Source organism: Prunus avium, chromosome 7, assembly GCF_965620075.1.
Source record: "Prunus avium chromosome 7, drPruAviu1.hap1.1, whole genome shotgun sequence".
NCBI lineage: Eukaryota > Viridiplantae > Streptophyta > Magnoliopsida > Rosales > Rosaceae > Prunus > Prunus avium.
In genome coordinates this window covers 19687418-19700453 of record NC_142290.1, presented here as the reverse complement: position 1 = coordinate 19700453, position 13036 = coordinate 19687418, and the positions used below count along the sequence as shown (strand labels likewise).

Here is a 13036-nt window from a genome sequence, read left to right as displayed (position 1 = left end):
GTTGAGAATATGTTTATGTGAGAACTTTTTTTTTAATTTAAAAAAACTATATATATACTATTATTTTAAAGAAATATTCATACAACATATTAATTATTTATTAATATGGTCTGTACTTATTTAATATTTATTATGAAGACCTAAATGTTATAAAATCTTAAGCCTAGTATGAGATTATTCCTTTAGGTGAAAGATGGCACCATTCTTGTTTTCCACATGTAGAAACTTGGAATTCGTTTTAATCAAATCATCATTGCCATGCCACCTTGCATGCTAGTAACAAGTGGTGTGGTGACATCATTGGCCAAAGGAGGATGAGTCACATTTTTTGAGAAGATGATGGACATCATTAGAAAATCAGAGTATTACAAGGATAAAGCATGTATAGAGTAGTCTCGTTAAAACCTCTATGAGGAAAACCCTGTGATAACCCGATCCTAAATTAATATTAAATTATTAAATTATTCAAGTAAAATACGATTTTGCCCTGAGAATATTTTAATGGGTTTAAAGTTGACCTTTTGTTCGAGAAATAATTTGGGGATTTGAGTTGTACACTTGCGTATAGCGCGGCGATACGAGTTCGTAGACACGTAGTGGGCTCAAATCAGAGTTATAATGAAGAAGTTACGATCAACGGAAGTGTAGTGGCATAACCATAAATAATGTGAAGTCAGATTTTTTTCTTCTCTCTCTCTCTCTCTCTCTCTCTCTCTCTCTCTCTCTCTCCCCGACCTCACTCTCTCTCTTGCGAACATAGCAGCCGGCCATTCTTTAGCCGACAGCTCCTTCGTCCGGCAGCCGTTGGCCACGAGACCAACTCCGTTAGAATCGTCTCGACTTCCTCTTTCCAACCCATCCCTTCTCCGACAAGCCTAGCCACTCCTTCGCCGGCGGTGGCTCGATAAAGTTCCGAATTTCTCAAAACTTTATGTCATCGTTTCCGGCAATTCTGGCGATTCCGGCCACCAAATTTGTCAATCCAGGTATGCATTCTCATCCTTTCAACATGACTTAGCTGATGGTTAGGTTCGTTTGGATCGATTTTGAAGTTTTGAAACTTGAATTATGAATCAAAGTTTTGGCCGGTTTTCGGCTCAAATTTTCGGCAAGTTCTGGCCACTTTTTGGTCGTGGCCCAAGAACAAAAGTTGCTCCACTAGTTGTCTTGATCACGTAGGTATAGGCATTTTTGGGTGTTTTTAGAATTTTCCATTCATCGGAATTTTCTAAAGCCACCCACGCGCTGCTGGCGCGTGGACCAAGTTCGGGTGGCCCATTTGATCCTAAAATGATGCTCATGTCGTCCCGAACACGACGGTATGCTCGAATTTAAATTTGGTTATCGTTTGATGGTTGAACGGATTTTTACATATTAGATCCTGGTTCGATGTGTTCGGACTGTTGGATCGACTCCATTTCCAAATATGTTGATCTACGAACCTCTAGGATCATGTAGGAACTCACGGATCGAGAATCGGAGTTCCGGATGCTCCGAATCAATAATTCAAAGATTATATAAAATGTGACTATTCGGTCGTGCGATCTTGAGCGATCTGACCGCTCGATCTTGACTAAAGTTGCAGAGACAGCAGAGCAAAAATCCAAGGAATCACCTCAACACGAGCACGCTTAGGAAAACACCAGCAGGGACCCAGAGTCACAGACAGTGAAACCAGTAGGTGGGTGGCTCGAGGGTGACACGAGGACAGAGAGCCCTAATTCCGATTGTGAGAGCTCGTTTTTCTTTAATGATGATTAAACAAAAATAATTGTTATATATATAGTTTTACGTAATAAATATTTATCTAATTCTATTACATATATCCTATTCTATTATATATATGTGTATTACTTATATATGTCTTATTCTATTTGTATATTCATTAATAAAATAATTCTTGAATGGGTAGTTAGGTGTCAACAAGGCATGCTAGTAGCCTTGTCAACTCACCATGAAGAATTTAGAATAGGATTGGAATCACAACGTGTCTATGGGTAAAACTTTCTTATTTACAAGACCATAATAATATATATGTATATACACTTTACTTGGGTAAAAAGTACATAAACTGGTAGCCGACCTATCCTTTATACATATAAGTTATATTGTATTTGAATTCAGATTTAGTAGCAAGTAAAGTTGGAGTAGCTTTTTACTACTAGCTGGCATCAGTTAAGCATAAGGTGGCAAATTAGTTTTCATTTTATTGACACCTGCACCCATATGCAATTATTAAAACGTTAAATAGAGTAGATATTCTTCCTTGGAGAATAAGTAGACAAGTTATCCTTTTTGTTTAAACTTATCCATAATTGTTGCCAATTCTCAGCACTAGTAGGAACCGACATTCTGTAAGTATAAATAGGTCAATCTATTATTGTAGAAAACACTAGATAACAACCCTGTGTAATATTAGAGGTTGCACACAAGGAGGAGAGAAAGACACTACTACAAAAAGTGAAAAAGACGACCAGAACAAAATACCGTCGTTGTGTTTAGAAAGACGACGGTAACAGAAAACTGTCATGGATAAGTAACTTAAACACCTGAAAAATGGAGGTCCGCTTGAATATTTTTTTTAAACGATGCACCCAAATAAAAAAGCGTCGTCTTATTAAAAAGGTTTTCTTTAGAGTTAAATTTTGACCCAAAAACAACGATAGCAGTTATGAAGCCACCGACGTAGAAAGTAAAGACGACGGTTACACAAAAAAGCCGCCATGTTAACTCCTACATAAACACGACCAACTATTCTTAGTCCACGTCGGTATATTACAAAACAACGCCGTGTTAAATCAATGTACCATGACGCGAAAGATAAATTTATCGACTTATAATTTGAGAGTGTACTACGACGGCACCTACAACACTACTGTTGTATAGAGTAGTAGAGAACCACGACAGCAGAAGAGTAGATAACGATGTCTAAATTAGAATATCCACGTCGTATTTATTATATATCAAGACGTAATAACCACGTCGGTTTTTTCAATTAGTGACGTCTAATATTTATTTACCATGTCCTGGCGTTAAAATTACCTTCGTGTTTATTCGATTTATACGTCTGCCTTCTCTGTAAACTGCCGTCTTAATTTTTATTGCTTTTTAAGATTTATTTATTTATTTTAATTTTGGTAGCCTACGACGGTAGATCAACTAAATGACAAGAACTGAGAAAAATCACGACGGTTTATATAGAAAACCGTCATCACATGAAAATTAAAATGAGATCCCAAGAGATATGAAACCTTACCATTGAGATCTTTGGATCCTGATCATAATTGAACCACCAAAGTGAGAAAGACAATATTTTAAATACACAAAATCCAAAACGGAACCAGAACTTTGAGAAAGACAATGTTTTGAAAGTTAATGATGTGTGCGTTTTGGTGTCTTTGAGACACACCAAAACACATACATCATTAACATTCAAATTATTGCCCCCCAGAGAGGTGAGAGAGAGCGATGATGTATGTGTGTTTGTGAGAGAGAAAGACGAGCCTCTAGAAGAAGTTGGAACCCTAAATGAAAACTGAAATTGAAAGAAAGCGTCAAATTTATACAATAAATCTTCAAAAACCACGGCGGTCCTTATATAAATACCGCCGTCTAATTGTACAAAACCACAGTGGTTATTTATTCAATAACCACCTCGGTTTTTTAGTTATAGGGACGTTAAAATAAGATTCCCACGTCGTAATTTGCCGACGTCTATTTCTTATACGACGTATAATATTTAGTCATAACCACGTCGGTTTGTTCAATTAGTGACGTATAATATTTATTTACCACGTCCTGAAGTTCAAATTACCGTCATATTTATTCGATTTATACGTCTGCCTTCTCTGTAAACCGCCGTCTTAATTTTTATTGCTTTTTCAGATTAATTTTTGTTTTTATTTTGGTAGCCTACGCTCCAACATTTGCTAATATCTTTCTTAATATCTTCTGAAGTACTGTAAGACATTTCAAACCTTCAGTAAAGAGAAAAGAAAAATCAACTAGATCAAAATTAAACAATTAAACAAGGAAATAAGGAAATAAAGGAAACTGAGATTAAGGGCCCTCTTGCATTTCTGCATAGACTGCATGGGCTTGGTTTTGCAGAAGTCTTACCAGTGAGAACACTATCACTTATCTCTTATTTTTATTGCTTCCAAGAAAAATCAAGATGGTTTATATAGAAAACCGTCGTCACATGAAAATTAAAATGAGATCCCAAGAGGTATGAAATCTTACCAGTGAGATCTTTGAATCCTGATCATAATCGAACCACCAAAGTGACGTCGGAAGGAGTCATTGAAATTGTTTATAGTGGACACTTTAGCTTCTATCCATTTGAAATTTGAAATGTATAAGAAGCTAAAGTGACTCTTCAAATGGATACACTATTGCCTCCAAAGAGGTGAGAAGAAGTTGGAACCCTAATTGAAAACTAAAAGTTAAAGAATGTGTGAAAAAATCATATTTATACAAATTATCTTCAATATCCACGTCGGTTCTATTACACGTCATTATCTTCAATAATAGACGTCGGTTGGTAATAATTGGAGTCGTATAAATATAAATAACCACGTCATTTTCGTAAACTACGGCCAACGACTTTTAAAACCAACAACGTCGGTTATACATAAAATGACGACGTGGTAACATGTAATACCACTTCTTCCAAAGTAAACTTGTGTCGTGTACTTCCCAGAGAACCACGTCGTTTTCCTAAAACTAATGGTCGTTGACTTTCGAAATACGACGGTTTAGATAAACAAGCGCTGTCATAACATATAATATATGGGCATCAAAAGTAAACTTCTGTCATGTAAAACTTAAATAACCATGTCGGTTTCATAATTCCAAAAGTCGTTTGGCTTTATTAATAACCACGTCGGTTCCTACTTATTGTCCGTCGTTATAACCACATACTAGGGGGGGTTTTAATAAAACCGTCGTGTTATTGAACTTTGAGAAAAATATATAAACTTGTTCGTCGCCTAACCTAAAGTTCTACATTCTCTCTCACCGATAAAATATCTCAGTTTCCCTCTCAGTTCCCAAAAGCAGCTTCGTAATCATCATTGTCTGAATCTCGTCATCGTCTTCGTCCCCAAATCTCCAAAGTTGATGTCAGAAGGAAACTTTCTTTGAACGCCAAAGGTTTTTTCTCAATCTCTTTTCATTTTTTCAATTTCATTTGAAGAGGGTTTTGAAAGAATGAATCAGGAAACAAGACTCCATCAAAATGACGAAATCTTTCACTGATTTGATTAAATTCATTGGTCCATTACTCTCACGATGCCTGAAGACGACAGTTCTCTCTTGTTTGCAACGTTAGAATTGACACACCACGATGGTAGTTAAATCCGACCTAATACAAACTGCACGACGGTGGTTAACCGTCATGGTGTGGCAATTAATACATCGGAAACAAGATAAAACCGTTGTCTCATGGTGTATCAATTAATACGACATGAACGAGATAAAACCATCGTCCTATTGTCATACCATGGTGGGAGAGAACTGTTTCACAAGACGATGGTGTTTTCTTGGTACCGTCGTGGTATTTTTTGTACGACGACAGTGTTGTTTTACAACCGTCGTCCTAAATTTAAAATCACGGCCGTCTTTTTTCCAACGTCTTTTATTTATTATTACGTCAATTTGTTCAATTAACCGTCGTTATTTTTCTTGCAGGTTAATTAAAAATGGTTTCGAAATCTCAAAGCAAGGAGGCTCAAGTGTCAAAAGGTCCTAGCAAGGACCTTGTTACAATTTCAGTTCAAAGCAAGGAGGCTCAAATGGATGAAGCCAAATCAGTTCAAAGCAAACCCGCGAAGTGGATGAGATTTTCTTCAACCTCTGAGAAAGACCCGAGCTCAGCCACATTTGTTGAGGAGTCAAAATCGACTCGCGGTATCAACACAATGAGCCGTGTTGTGAAGAGGAAAATTTAGAAGATTAAGCCTGTGGTTGAGTTCAATAAAAGGGGGAGACCACATGGCAAGGCTGTCGTCTACCGCCAAAAAATGGAAGGATTTCAAGTATACCATAACTAGGGAGTTTATCCTTCCATTCATAAATGACAAGGAGAAGTTAAAAGAACCCCTTCAGCTTTATAAGTTCATAGAGAAATCGCAATGGGGTGCCTTTGTAGCTTCAAGGTTATCCCCAGATTTTGAGGCTATGCATTCTGGGCAGAAACATAGAAGGGAAAAATGCGTGTACAACCATAGGTTGTCTAGAAAAGGGTATGTTGGTTTGGAGGACCAATTGGAAGAAACCATACTCGGTGTTGAAATCGATCGATCTCTGCCATGGAAGAAAGCAAGAGAAGATAAAAAGGGAAACATCCCTGATCTAAAGGTTGCAGAGAAGGCAAAATTAATTGTAAGTATCACTAACTCTGTTCTAAATTTGAAAAATAGAGTGTTTAATTTTCGTGTAGATGTCGCATGTTTAAAGAACCATCGTTATAACTTAAACACCACAACGATTTTTATTTACCACCATTTCAAAGATAATAGAACGTCGGTTTTTGCCTGAGACGGCCATCTTTTTTTAAAGTTTTAGAACTACCTTCATTTACTCACGCACGCACTCTCCCTTTCTCTATCTATTTCTCTGAAATTTGTGGTGCACAATTTCTGGAAAAGAATGCATATTTCTATTAAGTTTTTTCACTTATGCATTAAAATTTACGAAGGTTTTATCTCATATAGACGTTAGAATGCATATACAACGACGGTAATTTTATGCTGCCGTTTGAAATTATGTACTACGTCAGTTGTTTCAACAGTTCATCGTCTTAATTGAAATACTACGACGGTACAGGTTTTTGATTTATGGTATATTTATCTGTTTATAACTTTTGAATATACGACGGGTTTTTTCTACCGACGTTGGAATTGTTTCAGAATGACGGTAATTTATTACTGAGGTGTGAAATCAATACTACGTCAATTTTATAAAAAAAACTGTCGTTGTCACTGAAATATTACGTCGGTTGATTTATCTATTTTACAGCAGAGAGTAAAATTTGCTGACAAATTGAAGGAAAGTCTTATGGAGGCAGTCAGAGAAGAGACATTGAGGATGGAGGCTAGGTCAAGGGAAAGTGTTTTGGAAGCAGTCAGAGCAGAGAGGGAAATTATGTTGGCACAATTCCGTCAACTAGTTCCTAATTTTGATCCCAACATGCTCAAAACACCATTTACCCCAATTCCTGTACAGCCTCAAGAACAAAGCCCAAATGCTGAAAAACATTTGGGGGGAGAAGATCCAAAGCTTGATGCTGATACTGCTGAAAAACAGCAAGATGAAATGGTAAAATCTCTGATATTTTCTTTTTCTACTTTTTAAATTTTAAATAGACGTCACTCTTTTAAATATCTGACGTTACAATTCCTAAACAATGACGGTATATCTTTACTGACGTATGAAAACCATAATACGTTTGTTTCTTCCAATAACCGTCGTTGTGAGTGAAATACCACGACGCTTTTACTTGTTTTGCATTTTATTTATACCTTGAAAATAATGACGGTCTTTTTTTGCCGTCATCTCATTCTTTTATAAACCGTCGTTTATTTCATTAAAGCATTCAGTGCATTTTAATTAGACGACATTTCTATAGTGTAGCGACGTTAGAACATTTACACAACGACGGTTATGTATTTACCGTCGTCTATAACCTTTACTTTGTCAGTATATTCTAGAAACCGTCGTTTATATTATATACCACGTTGGTTTGGTTTGTTTAGTCAGAGTCGTTTATTTTACTTGATATACAAACTAACTTATATTTCTTGTAACAGGATCTCTCAAAGCTAGACATGCCACCTCCTCTGTTAGCCCTATGCCAATTTGTCCAGACCAAGTTGCAGCCTGCTAACAAGACTGTGAGAGTTCACATGCCAAAGGAAGTGTTTGGCACTGATCATGATACCTTCATCTTGTGTGAAGATATTTTACAGTTTGCTTCCATGGTTGAGATTGGAGCCACAGTGATTGCAGTATACATGAGGTAATTCTAGAAATCCTATATTTTGTTTTACATTCACTACTACAAAATTGTAAAACCACGACACAAAATAGACGACCATGTAGTTTAAAACCGTCGTTGTATTTTAAAAGATGACGGTTTTACAAAAGCGTCGTGATATACCATTTTAGACACCACTAAAATAGAGTTGTGTTTTATAAGACGACGTTTGTAAATTACAAAGGTCGTCTTTTAAAACACGCTAGGCTCCTTAAGTGAGTTCGCTCTCAACCTAATTTTCAGATTTCCTCCCAACTCGAAAACATTCCCTCCTCTACTTCTCGCAGTGCTCTCTCAACTCTCTTGAACGAACTCTGAATTTTCCTCATCTCTCTTCCTCCCTCGTCGTCACAGATCTCTCTCTTCATCTGTCTTTCTCTTTCTGCTATGCGTCTCTCTCTTGACCATTCACTTCTTTTGCTTTGCAGGTCGTGATCGATAACGTCGTCTGCTCTCCACTTCGACTTTACTCAAGGTTTCTAAGCTCGCCATCTCGTCGGGCCGTCGTGGTAAGTGAGAGTTTCAATAAGAGATTTGGGGCTTTTGCTATTTCAAATCCCTAGTATCCTTTTACTTGTACTCTCTCATCGATCTCCAGCTCTTTCAGATCAAACCCATCGAAACCCTAAGCTTGCTCCTTCTGCAACAAAACCTCCAAAGCCGCGAAGGCCTCTGCAACAGTTGGTCTGAAATTTCTTTTCTTTTTTATGTTCTTTATGATTTACCTATTATATTGTTTCAATTTGATTATGAGTTGTTGCTCTGTTTGGATTATGTTAGTTGTCTATTCATATAGATTTTTATTTTCTGGAGTGCATTTCTTTCGTAAGAACTCTGGTCAGTCCCCTTTCTCAGTCTCAGGCTTTAATTTCTCAAACAGAGATGAAGATGGTCTGTGGTTCGCTAATTTTAAGGTGGGGTTTAGATAATCTTAGTTGAGTCTTGCTAATACTGCAGCTATATCATGTATATTTTAATCTCAGTTGATCTCTCTCTCTCTCTCTCTCTCTCTCTCTCTCTCTCTCTCTCTCTCTCTCTCTCTCTCTCTCTCTCAGTTTTTTTGTTTTTGGTTCTCTTTCTTGATCCACGGTATGTCTCAAAATGCATAAGATACTCAGAATTCGTATTTAGTTGACTACATGGATACATGATGGATATGCAAGGGATACATGAGGGGTTATTTTGTATTTTCTTTTCCAAAAACAAAGGGGTGAGTTTTTTGGAAAAAAATGGGTTGTTTGGAATTGTTTCTATAAAAGCGAGATCTGAGTGCTAGTTTCAAATGTTAAAGAAAAAATAAACAATTAATATTTAACTATATATTTCTTTATTGTCTTATCCCTGTATATGCTAATCTTTTATACTCGTATTGTTTTGCATATCTTGTAACATATCTGTGCAACACAATAATGGATTATTAGCTTTCTTGTCTGAGATTTTTCCTTTTCTGATTTTCCGCTGCAAATTAAAAATGATTGTATTGTACCAATGTTGATAATCATGTCTAGCGTGTTAGAAATGGATAAGATAAGTGAACCATATTGCTGAGATTACTATCATTGCTGAGATTATTGCACTTTTTGAGGTGACTTCATTTCCCCCCCTCCCCTCTCTTTTTTTACACTAACACTGGTACTTTCCTTTCTTGACTTTGTGGTGCTAAGGGTTGCATTTGTTTGCCAAATATTCAGGTATTGCGTGCTAAGAATCATTTATTTTACTTTTTATTTTTTCTTAATTTGTGCGGCTGTATTTTACCTGAAATTAGAGTTCCTCTTTCTCTTTGACGTGTTGTGATAAGTTTAATGGGTGATTTGCGTTTTATAAATATAAAATGAAGGTCTTGGGATAATTTGTTCATGATCCAATTCTATCAATATATGTTTTGCAATTTTCTGCATAGTGTACCAAATCTTAAGTGAAGGCACTTAACTGTTATCATGACATGGTATTCTTCAGCATCGCAGTGTGGTTTTAAGATGTTCACTAGGGCTGCTGCAAGAAAGCTTTTCACTAACATCCGTTTGAACAGGTAATTCCACTTTAGATTGTATAGATAGCATTCTGTTTGAACAAGCAACTGCACTTCAAATAGCAATTTGCAATAGTTTATGCTGACCTTTGTTGCTTTGTAACTAGAATATATGCATCTTTTTACTGCTTCTCTGTTATCCTTTTGTTGTTGAGAATCTGATATGTATGTCAATTTGATGTTTAGGAGAAAATAATTTTTCTGTTGGCAAAGCGGCTTGGAATGATGACAAAAATTAAATTATGTTTTTCTGTGCTTCCCTGATATTATAGATTCTCTTACGGGAAGAATGAACAGATGTTGATTTTCTGCAGGTGGTGCTTTGATGTTGAGGTAGTTTACCTATGCAAATGGTTCATAATTCGAATGATCGAGATTTCTGTGAACTGGTGGATCAAAGGAGAACCTGTTAAGCATGCCAAATATGCTTTAGGAGCTTGTGCTCATGTCTGTTGGATATAGAACTGCTATGTAATTGCTATTAAATTTTTGAAAGAAACGATTTGGGTATATTGGTGAATTATGAAATTACTATTGAATCTTCAAGTTTTAAGAAAGAAACAATTTGAGTACATATGTATGAGTGGGTAATAGCATATTTGGACATGAATTTATTGTTCACAAAGCATTATGGTTTTTTTGTTAAAATCGTTGTAGAGAACCATTGGAAGTGGAAAAAAAAGAAGCTAAAATGTAAAATCACTACGTCAGTTTTGCAGTTAATACATGACGATAGTTTCAACGAAACCGTCATCTTTATAGTTGATAGACGACTGTATTTTAACAAACAGTCATCTTTAGGGATAATAGATGACGATTTTTTTTAAAACCGTCGCCTTTTTAGTTAATACACGACGGTTTTTAAAAGAATCGTCGTCTTTACATATAATAGACTTGTTTTTTCAAAGAACCGTCGTCTTTACAACTAATAGACGACGGTTCTTTGAAAAAACCGTCGTATATTATATGTAAAGACGATGGTTAATTACCGTCGTAGTTTGCCATTTAAAAAGATGACGGTCGACTTAACGACGGTTTGAAAAAGAAAAAGACGACGGTGTTTCCCCGTCGTCTATTTCAATTTTTGTAGTAGTGATTTATCTTTCTTTTAAATTAAAATCTCATTTAATTGAATTTCATATATTTAGGTACATATTTGACTATTTTAAAAGGGCAAATATGGTAAACCTTGTTGCCCTCGTCGACCCTGGACAAGTCAGCGCTCAATCTGGACTATCTTACTGAACAAAACAACTGTCAGACCGCCTGAACAACCGTCGTCAGGGTTAGTCCCCTTAACTATTTAATGTATTTTCCTTTTAATATTTTTCTTTGTACTATTTAACCTATATGGATCATTATTTGTAGGGGTCATTGGGTGTTGTTAATTGTGAGGCCAGCTAAGGAGACTGTGACAGGACCCGACCCAAATTCCACTTTAGAATCCAAGTCGAACCCTGTGCCTGTCCGACACCTGGCTGGTGCCAGACACAATTGACTAACTTGCCCTTCCAAACAAAATCCAAGGAAATTCAAGTACGACTTCTGCCGAAAATTCAACAGAGTCCCCCTTGTAAATTGAACTTTTCCCAAAATTTCCACTTGTAAAACGAGCTTATATATATAGATATATAACCCAACTACCAGCATACATAAAATTATGTTCAAGAAAATTAAGCATCAAAACATTCTGGCCTTAGGCCTCAACAATTTAAAAAAATCATTCTGTTAACAAACTCAATTCTGATTCTTAGAACATTCTCAAAATAGTATTAGATTTCAAATAACTTAACTGTACTACTTTCAATCAATTATCCTCGCTGTTGCACCTAGAATTCTAGGTTGCCTACGTACCCTTAACCAGGGATCAAGCCACACGTAATTCTTTGCCTTTAAACATTGCACTTGTTATACTTGTACAGAAACCGAACATGTTAATTTATTTTAATATATCCATTCATACGTTTGCATAAGTCTTCACACCAGTTTAAAGCGTTGTAAAACAAACATTCCTCTTCCACCTGGGTGTGTCTATCATTATCCGTCAACTCCTCGTGTCTCAGTCCGTGACACGTTCTCGCAGGTCCTGGTAACACAAGGTCTCCCCGAGCCGCAATTCTCTTAGGATTCAGGAGACATTTAGTCGGCCTGATCCGCATTCCTCGACATAGTTCATATTCAAACATATGTACATCACCTATTGAACTCCCTCTAATTCATAAATCAATTTTTATATATATTTTATATGTCATTGGCTTAAATTATATATACAACGTAATAATAAAAGATAAAGACAAAAATATAGAATGAAGCAAAAATAGAAATGTAAATAAAGATAGAACCGACAAGTTTCGAAGACGCTTTTATCCTTGTTTCGAAACTCACGTAAGGTTCATATATATATATTTCACAACTTAATTAGAATCTATATATATATTCATCTTTCACTTGTAAAACAACTTTGTCGCTTAAGAAAATAATGGTAACAGTATACAATTCTCCATTTTAATTTTAAAGCATCTCAAAACTTAAGTTCTCTCCACCTAGGCATACCCCCATTCCTATTCCGTCAATTCCGTTATTAATCCGTCAATTCCATCCTCACAGGCCTCGGTAACACAAGGTTAATCCGAGCCGCATTCCTCGCAGGCCTCGGTGACACCAAGTCAACCTAAGCTGCAATCCTCGCAGGTCTTGAAGATACCACTTCTATCTGAGCCGCAACTCTCGCAGGCCTCGAAGATACCACTTCTCGGAGATAACACTTCTATTTGAGCGGCAATCCTCGCACCACATGGTTCAGGGGTTCCTGAAACACGTGGGGCATCATTATAAATGACACTGTTTCAAGCACTAGGAGGTACCCTTGTGGTGGGTTTGAAAACCATATTTTGCCCTTAATATGAATTTTCAACAAATTAATTCTCAAATATACTATATATGCCATATTCTGATAAAGACCAAAG

At 36.4% G+C, this 13036-nt stretch overlaps 1 long non-coding RNA gene across 3 annotated transcripts; it reads left to right on the top strand.

Annotated features, from left to right (window-relative positions):
- Positions 1-8232: 8232 nt before the first annotated feature.
- Positions 8233-10644, top strand: LOC110762439 (uncharacterized). 3 transcript variants are annotated; one of them, XR_015825861.1, is made up of 4 exons: positions 8234-8547; positions 8646-9729; positions 9998-10070; positions 10385-10644. It is a non-coding gene; the product is annotated as an uncharacterized LOC110762439 (long non-coding RNA). The 3 variants fall into 3 exon arrangements; XR_015825860.1 differs by having other exon boundaries at positions 8233-8547; positions 8637-10070; XR_015825859.1 differs by having other exon boundaries at positions 8646-10070.
- The last annotated feature ends 2392 nt before the right edge of the window (positions 10645-13036 follow it).